The sequence below is a fragment of the Macaca nemestrina genome, chromosome 2 (genome assembly GCF_043159975.1).
Source record: "Macaca nemestrina isolate mMacNem1 chromosome 2, mMacNem.hap1, whole genome shotgun sequence".
NCBI lineage: Eukaryota > Metazoa > Chordata > Mammalia > Primates > Cercopithecidae > Macaca > Macaca nemestrina.
Genome location: NC_092126.1, coordinates 76,812,641 through 76,825,505, shown reverse-complemented (window position 1 = coordinate 76,825,505; position 12,865 = coordinate 76,812,641). Strand labels below are relative to the sequence as shown.

Sequence of the window (12,865 nt, the reverse complement as noted above, 5' to 3'; positions counted from 1 at the left end):
ATGAACCTTATTGGAGACAAATACAATAAATTTGAATCAAAAAGTAATAATTGAGGCCAAGAATGTTGAATCTTGCAAGAATTTTGAAGTCTGCATCTTTAGTAACTAAAATAGTGTCTGACACCATTGAGTTAAAACCCAAAAAATTTCATAGGCATGGGCAAGGACTTCATGTCTAAAACACCAAAAGCAATGGCAACAAAAGCCAAAATTGACAAATGGGATCTAATTAAACTAAAGAGCTTCTGCACAGCAAAAGAAACTACCATCAGAGTGAACAGGCAACCTACAGAATGGGAGAAAATTTTTGCCATCTACTCATCTGACAAAGGGCTAATACCCAGAACCTATAAAGAACTCAGTCAAATTTACAAGAAAAAAACAAAACAACCCCATCAAAAAGTGGACAAAGGATAAGAACAGACACTTCTCAAAAGAAGACATTAACACAGCCAACAGATGCATGAAAAAATGCTCATCATCACTCGTCATCAGAGAAATGCAAATCAAAACCACAATGAGATACTATCTCACACCAGTTACAATGGCAATCGTTAAAACATCAGGAAACAACAGGTGCTGGAGACGACGTGGAGAAATAGGAACACTTTTACACTGTTGGTGGGACTGTAAACTACTTCAATCATTGTGGAAAACAGTGTGGTGATTCTTCAAGGATATAGAACTAGAAATACCATTTGACCCAGCCATCCCACTAGTGGGTATATACCCAAAGGATTATAAATCATGCTGCTATAAAGACACATGCACACGTATGTTCATATGTTTATTGTGGCACTATTCACAATAGCAAAGACTTGGAATCAACCCAAATGTCCATCAGTGATAGACTGGGTTAAGAAAATGTGGCACATATACACCATGGAATGCTATGCAGCCATAAAAAGGATGAGTTTGTGTCCTTCGTAGGGACATGGATGCAGCTGGAAACCATCATTGTCAGCAAACTATTGCAAGAACAGAAAACCAAACACCGCACGTTCTCACTCATAGGTGCGAATTGAACCATGAGATTACTTGGACACAGGAAGGGGAACATCACACACCAGGGCCTATTGTGGGGAGGGGGGATGGCAGAGGGATAGCATTAGGAGATATACCTAATGTAAATGACGAGTTAATGGATGCAGCACACCAACATGGCACATGTATACATATGTAACAAACCTGCACATTGTGCATATGTACCCTAAAACTTAAAGTATAATAAAAAAAGAAAAGAAAAAGTAAAAAAGCCAATCAACCACAACAAATGTATTGAACAAGCAAACGAATTAGAATTGAAGTATTTTGTCTCTATTTTAAATGTTTTCCTACTGCACTATAAATACTAGTTAGACTTATAAAATATAGTTTAATTATTTTAGTAAACTTGACACTTAGGAAAAGTCTATCACCACTTGAACCTGTTAATTCAAACTGCTTGTTGATAGAGGGTTCTTGATTCATTTTACATGCCAAAAACATCATCACTGGAACATTTTATTTTTGAAAAACACCACAGAAATATCAGTCTAAAATTTTCCTTTGCATATAAAATTAACTAAATGTTAATACTCTGTTTTCAATATAATCATTTCAATGAATTAAATATTTTATATTTTTAACTCATATGTAAAAGTGTCTATTCACATAGTATCAAAGTCAGTAAAGTGCTAAAAATGTGCCTTTTACTGCTTTTCTTTGTGTACTTTTGCACTGAAATTAAATTGAGTGGGAATTGTGTTTTTGTCATATGTGATTCAAAGTGGAAGTGAGCTCTCCAAATAAATATGTCTGAGAGATAAGTAAGCATGTCAGACAGGATACATGAAGAAAATAGATTGTGTAAAGAGAACTAGACATGGTATTTAAAAATGTGATTTCATGAAAACTTGTAAGTGAAACAACAGGAATTTATATTGAATCATGAAGAACATTTGCAAAGAATGGTGAAAATACTGATGAGAATTACAAAGGAGGTCACTGAAGAGAGAAATGAGGCTTGCTCAGAACAATGAATTTTTTCTTGTAAATGAACTGGGTTCTGCAAAGAGATAGTCACTTCATTTATCAAAACATTGGTGAATGAGTTGTCTCCTTGCCATCACCAAAAGACCCCAGACAGTAGAGCTTAAGGTAAAAGGAGATACGGAGGAGGAAGAGGAAAAGGAGCAGGGAACCTCACGTAAGGACTCTGTCAAATCCCTTGGGAATGTGAAATAGTCTTGGGAATCTTTTTTTTTTTTTTTTTTTTTTTTTTTTTTTTGAGACGGAGTCTCGCTCTGTCGCCCAGGCTGGAGTGCAGTGGCGCGATCTCAGCTCACTGCAAGCTCCACCACCCAGGTTCATGCCATTCTCCTGCCTCAGCCTCCTGAGTAGCTGGGACTACAGGCACCCGCCACCTCGCCTGGCTATTTTTTTTTTTTTTTTTTTTGTATTTTTTTTAGTAGAGACGGGGTTTCACCGTGTTAGCCAGGATGGCCTCGATGCCCTGACCTCGTGATCCGCCCGCCTCGGTCTCCCAAACTGCTGGGATTACAGGCTTGAGCCACCGCGCCCGGCCAGTCTTGGGAATCTTAAGACATATCAGAGAGTGCAGCTTCTTTACCAAAGCAAAGTACGGAATTGTTTGGGGAAAAAGTTGCAAATGAAGTAAATGGGTGGGAAACAAAAAACAGTATAAACATGTTTTAAAAATGTCATCAACCAATAGAGTCTAGAATGACAAAAGATACAAGGCCTCTTCTAGAAATGAGGTCTGGAAAGAACTTTGTTACTCCCCATCATCATTACAATTGTTTTTCTGCTTGGGAGTGAATCTAGCCCAGTATACTAGGATCTACCTGCTTAGAACTTATTTTCCAAATACATATAGTGTAAAGAAGACCCAGTAAGGGATATATTAATTATAATAATTAATGTCATAATGTCTTTGCAATGTGTAAATCTTTTGATAAATAAGAAACGTTAAATCCAGGTAATACAGATTCAAAAATGTTAAAATGCCTTCCATAATTCCATTGATAGAGGCAGAAGTCAGAGAAATTCTAGGTGGACAGGGGTGGGTCTCCAGTAAAACCCCACCCTCAAGGTGAAAAGTCTGAAACCCATGGCCCAAAGTGATAATTTCTATCCCTGTTTGCCGACTCTCTCCCAATTATTTGTTTCTAAATAATGTTTTTTTACAAATCGAATGTTGCCTTTTCCAAAAGTATCTATGCTCCGCCCCCCACCCAGCAGCTCCCGTGCTGGACCTGTAAAGACCCCAGACTCAATCAGTAGAGAGGGGGATGCAGCTTGACTGGAAAGAAGCAACTTGATTTGAGAGGTACGGCTGGACTTCAGGGGAGAGATGGCTTCACTTCGAAGAAGAGCTGGCCAGAGATAGCTGGACTTCAGGGAAAATTGCTTGCCTGTCCTTCCACCCCTCCAGCTCCCCTCTCTTTTGAGAGCCATTTTCATTGCTAAATAAAATTCTCCACCTCCACCATACTTCAAGTGTCCATGTGACCTCATTCCTCTCAGATCCTGGACAAGAGCTTGGGACTCATTGAGCACGGGTACCTGAAAAAGGCTGTTACACTGCCCCTTTACCATCACTGGCAGAGGGCAGCTGCCCCACCTGACAAGAAAAGGTACCCATTGAGCTGACAACACACTGCTGTCCATGGATGGTGGAGCTAAGAGAGCATTGTAACACACACTCTGGGGCTTCGAGGGTCACAGGCACCCCTACTTGGGCTCCACCATGGGGCCCGCACAGAGCCTGCGCTGGCCAGTGCCCAAAGTGGCCAGCCAGATCCCACACTCACTTGCTTACTCTCTCCTTCCCATAAGAGGTTGAATACGGCTGGCCGAGTAAATGGGGCAACCCTGTTGTAAGTCCAACGCAGGGGTCGAGAAAAATTCCGGCATCACCATGATATAGAGATAATGGAATGAAATGTGAAAGTCCCATTTGTTTTTTCCCAACAATTTAATTATAGTTGTGCTTCAGGCACTTGGTTGATGACTGGGGATAAAATGACAAATAATATAGCTATACCCATAAGGAGCACATATTTTATTAAAGAAATAAGAATTAGGTACAGGAACAACAACAACAAAAACCTAGAGATTTAAATATGCTATGAAAGGCACTGGTTGAATGTTGGCTAGAAATTGTTAATGTTGCTGAATAAAAAGTTACTTTAAATGGGATAGGATAAAAATATTTCTCTGAGGTGGGGAGCTCTAAATTGAGTCCTAAGGGATGAAAACTTCCACGTCAGGAAGCATGGTGGAGAATATTTTAGGCATAGGAAACACACAGGGTGACTATAGAAAATAAAAATGACAATGTCACCAGATTAGATTGGAGAGAGAAAAAGTGCAAAAAATATTGCAGTGTCTTGTAGACCAATCATTAATGATTGATTCTTCTACCCAATTATTCAATTAATGTTTATCGAGAACCTATTATGTGCCAGGAACTATTCTAGGCATTTAGGAATATTCTCTATGGAGTTTACATTTTATGTGAGAGAAAACTGACAGTGAATGCAAAAGATAAGAACAACACTTAGTATATTGATGGGTGATCAATGCTTTGGAGAGAAATAAAACCGTGAAGGGAAAGAGGGAGTAGCTCCATGGAGAATTGGCTTACAATATTTATTATGGTCTATGTAGATAGTACAGATAAAGGCAAGAATAAAGGCTTGAACTGATTTGGGTGTAATGTTCAGTGTTACATTTTAAACATGCTAATGAAATTGTCCTTGCAAAATTATGACAGTAAGAGAAATCTGACAGATTTGACCCTAACTTGCTTCTAACCTCCAAGCTGTCCTTGGTTATTCCTATACATAGGCCAAGCTAACTTTGAGAGAAATTTATAGTTTAACTTTGAAACAACAATAATACTAATCCCTACCAAAAATTAATTCCCTCTCTCTTCCTGCAGCTATAAGTGCTTTGTAAGACTGATGAGAGGTTATGAGACACATGTAGTTTCTATAGTCCCTTACTGCTCAGGGGTCATGTGGCCAGAGGTCACAAGATTTGTGATCTTCCCAATTGCTCCTATGGATAACATCACTACTGTAGAACCTAAGATTTTTTGTGTGGGATATTTTTTAGAGTGACCTCACCCAGACTCCTGACTCAGGATTCAACTAATCCCGTGGCTGCATCCAGAGGCAGATGCAGATGGTTTTCCATACCTCCATAATTTCATCTCTAACCAAGCAGCAGTACCCATTCCCTAGTCCCCTGCTTTCCAGAGTGTGCATAAAACCCTTGGAGTCTTTGGGAAGACTGATTTGAGTAATAACTCCAGTTTTCCCTTGTGGACCGGTCTTGCATCAGTTACATTCTTTCTCTACTACAATACTGTGGTCTTAGTGGATGGATTTTGTCTGGGCAGTGGGCAGAAAGGACCTGGAAGATGATTACATTAAGTTGAAATAATTATTCTTAGATACCAAGTGAAAATTAGCTGGCTATAGTAAAAATTTAATTTTAAGTTACAGAAATTTTCAAGATCTTTTCACTATTTTATTTTATTTTATTTTTATTTTTTATTTATTTATTTTTCTTTTTTTTTCTTTATTATACTTTAAGTTCTAGGGTACCTGTGCACAACGTGCAGGTTCGTTACATATGTATACATGTGCCATGTTGGTGTGCTGCACCCATCAACTCGTCAGCATCCGTCAACTCGTCATTTACATCAGTTATAACTCCCAATGCCATCCCTTTCCCCTCCCCCCTCCCCATAATAGGCTCTGGTGTGTGATGTTCCCCTTCCCATGTCCAAGTGATCTCATTGTTCAGTTCCCACCTATGAGTGAGAACATGTGGTGTTTGGTTTTCTGTTCTTATGATAGTTTGCTGAGAATGATGGTTTCCAGCTGCATCCATGTCCCTACAAAGGACACAAACTCATCCTTTTTTATGGCTACATAGTGTTCCATGGTGTATATGTGCCACATTTTCTTTATCCAGTCTGTCACTGATGGACATTTGGGTTGATTCCAAGTCTTTGCTATTGTGAATAGTGCCGCAATAAACATACGTGTGCATGTGTCTTTATAGCAGCATGATTATAATCCTTTGGGTATATACCCAGTAATGGGATGGCTGGGTCATATGGTATTTCTAGTTCTAGATCCTTGAGGAATTGCCATACTCTTTTCCACAATGGTTGAACTAGTTTACAATCCCACCAACAGTGTAAAAGTGTTCCTATTTCTCCACATCGTCTCCAGCACCTGTTGTTTCCTGACTTTTTAATGATTGCCATTCTAACTGGTGTGACTGGCCATCAGAGAAATGCAAATCAAAACCACAATGAGATCTTTTCACTATTTTATAAAAGAATATCCTGATAGATGTTTGGAGAATTGGTAGGAGTCTACTTTGAAGGAATGTGATCATGGAAGATTATTAATACTGTTTGAGGATAAAGATGTTGACTTGGACAGTGGTGGCAATAGAGTTGGAGAAGAAACAGATTTTAAATATATATATATGTGTGTATATATATACATATATATATGTGTGTGTATATATATCCTTTAGCGTTTTACTTCACAATGGAATCAGTAGTTAGTACAGGAATCTGTATCAATATTGTAATATGAACACTAGATATTTTGATTATTCACTTGATAAGGAAACTCTGAAAATATAATGAATTCAAAAGGCCTAGGGTTTAATGCTTTTATATAATTCAATATTTGTAGCAGTACTGCAAATGTTATAAATTCCCTTGGTTACAAGGCAGACAAAAATTTATTAGGATTTGTTCCATCCATAAGTCTGAATTACTTGTACCATATCACATTATTTTAATTACTATGTTTTTGTATTATGTTTAACAATTTAGTTGATGAAACCCTGTCTCTACTGAAAATACAAAATTAGCCAGGCATGGTGGCAGGTGCCTGTAATCCCAGCTACTTGGCAGGCTGAGGCAGGAGAATCGCTTGAACCCGGGAGGCAGAGATTGAAGTGAGCCGAGATTGCACCATTACACTCCAGCCTGGGCAACAAGAGTGAAACTCCATCTCAAAAAATAAATTAATTAAAATAAAATAAAAAATTAAATATATTTTAGAAGAAGAAACTACTGAAGACACGATAGATAAGATATATGACATAAAAAGAGTAAATATTGAAGAGTGCTTTGGAAGTTTTGGGTTTGAAGAAATCAATGTTTATTCAGGGCACGACTAAACTATTAGAAGGTGAAGAATAGTCAAGACATAGATTCTATTTTGGGTGTAATGTGGGAGGGAGCTAAAGTCAAGGGTTTCTCTTTAAAATTTGCAAAACGACACATAAAAGCGAGTTGATTAGTCAGCAAGTTACTGACAACTCTTTTTAAGCTCTTGTTTTGTGTCAGACACTGCTATAGTCTCTAAAGGACACAAGAAAACAAGGTAGAGGTTTCTTGACATCTCTAAGCCTCATTTTCACTCTTCTATAAAACTAGTGTCTACTAAATGAAGTTGTGAGGATTATATAATAAATAACCATACTTTTCCATAGTAATTATGTCTGCTAAAAGGTGACCACTATAGAATAAAACTGAGAGTGCAAATTAAATTTGGAGGAATATATTTGATTGAAATTTAAATGTTAAGTAAATAATTGTATGCAAACAGTTAAAGACAACTCTTCCTGCAACATAAAATATTCTAAGGGTTTGAGGTTCCCAGGGAAGAACCTGGGGTCCCATAAAACATAGTTTAAGAAATTAAAGTCTAAATCTATGATTTATTACTTAGCAAGTGGTGGTTAATTGTCTTGTCTCAAACATTCTGTTTTCTACCTTCGCTTTAATTTCCTCAAGTAAGTGCATTATATTTCCCACACTGAGATATTAGAAAACAAAGTTAATCTACGCTCCCAAGGAGAATCAAATTAATTTAGTCACCAAAATTTAGTAATGTTGTTTCAGTGCTGTCAGATTCTATTTTGAAATCTGTCAAATTTTCATGCATCAGTGATCAAAAGGGATCCCCCCAGTTTGATTTCTTTAATATATAGATAAATTTATTGACTGTTTTTCTTTAAAATGTCTTTTTTCTCTTCTTTTATGTTTTGTTGTTGTTTTCCAGTGAACAATTTACTATTTTAAACACGCTTGCTGCTACCAGCGTTGAAAGCAAAAATTATGGCTTCAACTAAATTTTGTTTTTCACTTATAAGTTTATATATTTTCATTTAGAGAAAAGGAAGTTCTCTGTTATTACCTACCATTGAAAAGCAGAATAAGAGTCTAGATTTAACAACTGTATAAATCTACCAAGGATCTTTCATTTTGGTGACACTATTAGTTGAGTTGATAGGTTGACTATCATGACTCATCTTCCATTTGTTGTGTGGGTTGAGGATTTCTTTTTGGGAAAACACTAAAAAGGGAATATTTTTAAATTGTGATTTCCTTCATATTTTTCCTGATTGATTGCACAGCTTTTTCTCTGTGGCTTCTTCCTCATCCAGCATATTTCAGCTTTAATAGCATCTTTTTTAGAGAGGCTTTCACTAATCACTCCGCAGAATTAACTCTCTTTGTACTGTGCTCTATCCGTATACCTTGTTTATTTCCTCAACAGCACTCATCAAAATTTCTGATTATCTTCTTACTTTTTTATCTACTTCACTTTATTATAATTTCGACAAGGTCAGAGACCATTCCTGCTTTATGCACTCACTTAAAACATTTATAATTTTGCATAGGACTCTTTTCAGCTAGTTCTCTAGCTCCTGTCAGGCCAGTGCTGTGGTGACCAGGTCCTCATAGGCTTGCACCAACTTCATAAAAGCATCTCATCTGGGGCCCATATCCATCACTTTCCTCCTTATTATGTAATTTTTCTGTGCACCTGAGAGAGATGTGCCCAGTAAACCCACTTAGCCCTTACACACACAAAACCTCAAACTGTGGAGAGGTCAATGCCTGTGAATTTCTGGATCAATGGGGAATAAGAGCAAAGGACAAATGCTTGTCCTTTTAATCTTCTGAGTGGACAGTTTTGAAATATATGTCAGAAAGCTCCTCAGACGTTCTGAAAAACTGTACGTGAATTGCTATAATCTGTGGCCAACTTGATAAAGCATTCATATATTAAACTTTTCTTCTTCATCTCATTTTTCTTTTCCCTCATCCTTACTCCCTGGTATAACATTAGCAAACAAACTAACTCCTTGCAAACCATTGTCTCAGGCTCAGTTTTTTATGCTACCCTAAAATAGGCTATTTCAGTTTAAATTAATTAATATAAAATAAAAATTAAAAATTAGTTTATTAACAAAATCAATGCACAAAAATTAGTAGCATTCCTATACACAAACAACAGTCAAGTCAAAAGCCAAATCAGGAATTCAATACCATTCACAATTAACAGAGAAAGAAATAAATACCCAGGAATATAGCTAACCAGGGAGATGAAAGATGTCTACAAGGAGAACTACAAAACTGCTCAAAAAATCAAATGGAAAAACATTCTATGATCATGATAGGAAGAATCAATTTTGTTAAAATGTCCAAACTGTTTCAAAGAATTTGAAGATTCAATGCTATTCCTATCAAACAACCAATGACATTCCTCACAGAACTGGAAAAAACCCTATTTTAAAATTCACGTGGAACAAAAAAGAGCTGAATAACCACGGCAATTATAATCTAAAAGAACAAAGCTGGAGGCATCAGGTTACCTGATTTCAAACTATACTATAGAGTTACAGTAACCAAAACAGCATGGCACTGGTACAAATACAATCATATAGACTGATGTAACAGAATCAAGAGCCCAGAAATAAGGTCACACACCTAAAACCATCTGTTCTTTGACAAACCTGACAAAAACAAGCAGTGAGAAAAGAACTCCCAATTCAATAAATGATGCTGGAATAACTGGCAAGTCATATGCGAAGGATTGAGACTGGACCCCTTCCTTATACCATAGGCAAAAATTAACTTGAGATGGAGTAAAGACTTAAATGTAAAACCCAAAACTATAAAAAACCTGGACGACAACCTAGGCAATACCATACTGAACATACAAATGGGTAAAAATTTCATGATGAACATTCCAGGAGCAATTGCAAAAAAAGCAAAAATTGACAAATGGGATTTAATTAAACTAAAGAGCTTCTGCATAGCAAAGGAAACTATGAACAAATGGACAACCGACAAAATGAAAGAAAATTTTTGTAGACTAGCATCTGATAACAGTCTAATATCCAGTGTCCGCAAGGAACTTAAACACATTTGCAATAAAAAATCAAACAATCCCATTAAAAAGTAGGCAATACGGCTGGGCGCAGTGGCTCATGCTTGTAATCCCAGCACTTTGGGAGACCAAGGCGGGCGGATCACGAGGTCAGGAGATCGAGACCATCCTGGCTAACATGGTGAAAACCCGTCTCCACTAAAAATACAAAAAATTAGGCAGGTGTGGTGGTGGGCACCTGTAGTCCCAGCTACTTGGGAGGCTGAGGCAGGAGAATGGCCTGAACCTGGGAGATGAAAGTTGCAGTGAGCCAAGGTGGTGCCACTGCACTCCAGCCTGGGTGACAGAGCAAGACTCTGTCTCAAAAAAAAAAAAAAAAAAAAAAAAAAAAAAAAAAAAAATAGGCAAAGGACATGAACAGACACTTTTCATAAAAAGACGTACATGTGGGCAACAATCCTATTAAAAAATGCTCAACATCACTGATCGTTAGATAAATGCAAATCAAAACCACTGTGAGATACCATCTCACACCAGTCGGAATGGCCATTAAAAAGTAAAAAAAATAGGGCCTGGCGCAGTGCCTCAAGCCTGTAATCTCAGAGCTTTGGGAGGCCGAGATGGGCGGATCACGAGGTCAGGAGATCGAGACCATCCTGGCTAACATGGTGAAACCCTGTCTCCACTAAAAAATACAAAAAACTAGCCGGGCGAGGTGGCGGGCACCTGTAGTCCAAGCTACTCGGGAGGCTGACGCAGGAGAATGGCGTGAACCCGGGAGGCGGAGCTTGCAGTGAGCTGAGATCCGACCACTGCACTCCAGCCTGGGCGACAGAGCGAGACTCCGTCTCAAAAATAAAAATAAAAATAAAAAAATAACAGGTGTTGTGAGTTCACAGAGAAAGAGGACACTTATAAACTGTCGGTAAAATTGTAAATTACTTCAACCGTTGTTGAGAACAGTGTGGTGATTCTTCAAATACCTAAAAACAGAACTATCAATCAACCCAGCAAACCTACTACTGGGTATACATCCAAAGGAATAAAAATCATTCTATTACAAAGACATATGCATGCATATGTTCATTGCAGCACTTTTTACAGTAACAAAGACATGAAAGCACCCTAAATGTCCATCAATGGTAGACTGAATAAAGAAACTGTGGGCCGGGCGCGGTGGCTCAAGCCTGTAATCCCAGCACTTTGGGAGGCCGAGACGGGCGGATCACGAGGTCAGGAGATCGAGACCATCCTGGCTAACACGGTGAAACCCCGTCTCTACTAAAAAATACAAAAAACTAGCCGGGCGAGGTGGCGGGCGCCTGTAGTCCCAGCTACTCGGGAGGCTGAGGCAGGAGAATGGTCTAAACCCGGGAGGCGGAGCTTGCAGTGAGCTGAGATCCGGCCACTGCACCCCAGCCTGGGCGACAGAGCAAGACTCTGTCTCAAAAAAAAAAAAAAAAAAAAAAAAAAAAAGAAACTGTGATGTATATACATCATAGAATAGGTAGTAATAAAATGATAGATTATGTCCTTTGAAGCAATATAGATGAAGCTGTAGGCCATTATGCTTAACAAACTAACACAGGAAAAGAAAACCAATTACTCATGATCTCACTTATAAGTGGGAGCTAAATGATGAGGACACATGGACACATAGAGGAGAACAACACACAGTGGGTACTTTCAGAGGGTAGAAGGTGGGAGGAGGGAGAGGATCCAGAAAAAAATAAGTGATGGCTACGAGACTTAATAAATGAGTGATGAAATAATCTGCACAACAAATCCTGATGGCACACGTGTATCTATGTAACAAACTTGCCTACACATGTAACTCTGAAATATATATATATATCACGTATATATATCATATATATATGATGATCAGTCTTACTAGCCACATTTTCTTTTTTTTTCCCTCTTTTTTCAGAGAGGGTCTCTCTCCCTCTGTCACCCAGGCTGGAGTGCAGTGGTGCCTCTGCTCAATGCATCCTTGACCTCCTGGGCTGAACGGAACCTCCCACCTCAATCTCCTGAGTAGCTGAGAACACATCACAACAGCTGGCTAGGTTTTCTTCTTATTATTATTTTAAATTTTTGTAGAGATGAGGTCTCACTATGTTGCCAAGGCTGATCTTGAACTCCTGGACTTAAGCAATCCTCCCACCTTGGCCTCCCAGAGTTCTGGGAATATAGGCATTTGTCACTGCACCCAGCCTCACTAACTGTGTTCCTAACACTCAATAGTCCCATGTGTCTAGAAACTACCACACTGGAAAATAAAACTTTAGAACATTTTCATAAAGATGAAGAAGTTTATTGTATGACACTTACTAGTCCACTGACTAGTGCACCACAGAACCCCAGTAGACAAGTGAAGGCATGTCTAGGTAGGAATTAATCCACCTTTCTTATCTAGAGAGATAATCAATAAGCCTGATCGTTTTGATAGGATTTTATTGACTGATCCCTTTCACTTATATCATATGCTTTAATTTCCAAGACTCACTAATTTGTAGGAGTTAACAAATGGCTATGCCAATTGTGAGACTTATTGGAAGAAGATGTGAATAATTTATAAAGACAACACTAGCATAGGAAAAGGTGATTACAGTTTTTTTAAATTGAAAACAAAC

At 38.2% G+C, this 12,865-nt stretch overlaps 1 long non-coding RNA gene across 6 annotated transcripts in view; it reads left to right on the top strand.

Moving 5' to 3' along the window:
• LOC105466370 (uncharacterized) overlaps positions 1-12,865 on the top strand; it is a 216,731-nt gene that overhangs the window by 12,953 nt on the left and 190,913 nt on the right. The window lies entirely within an intron of this gene.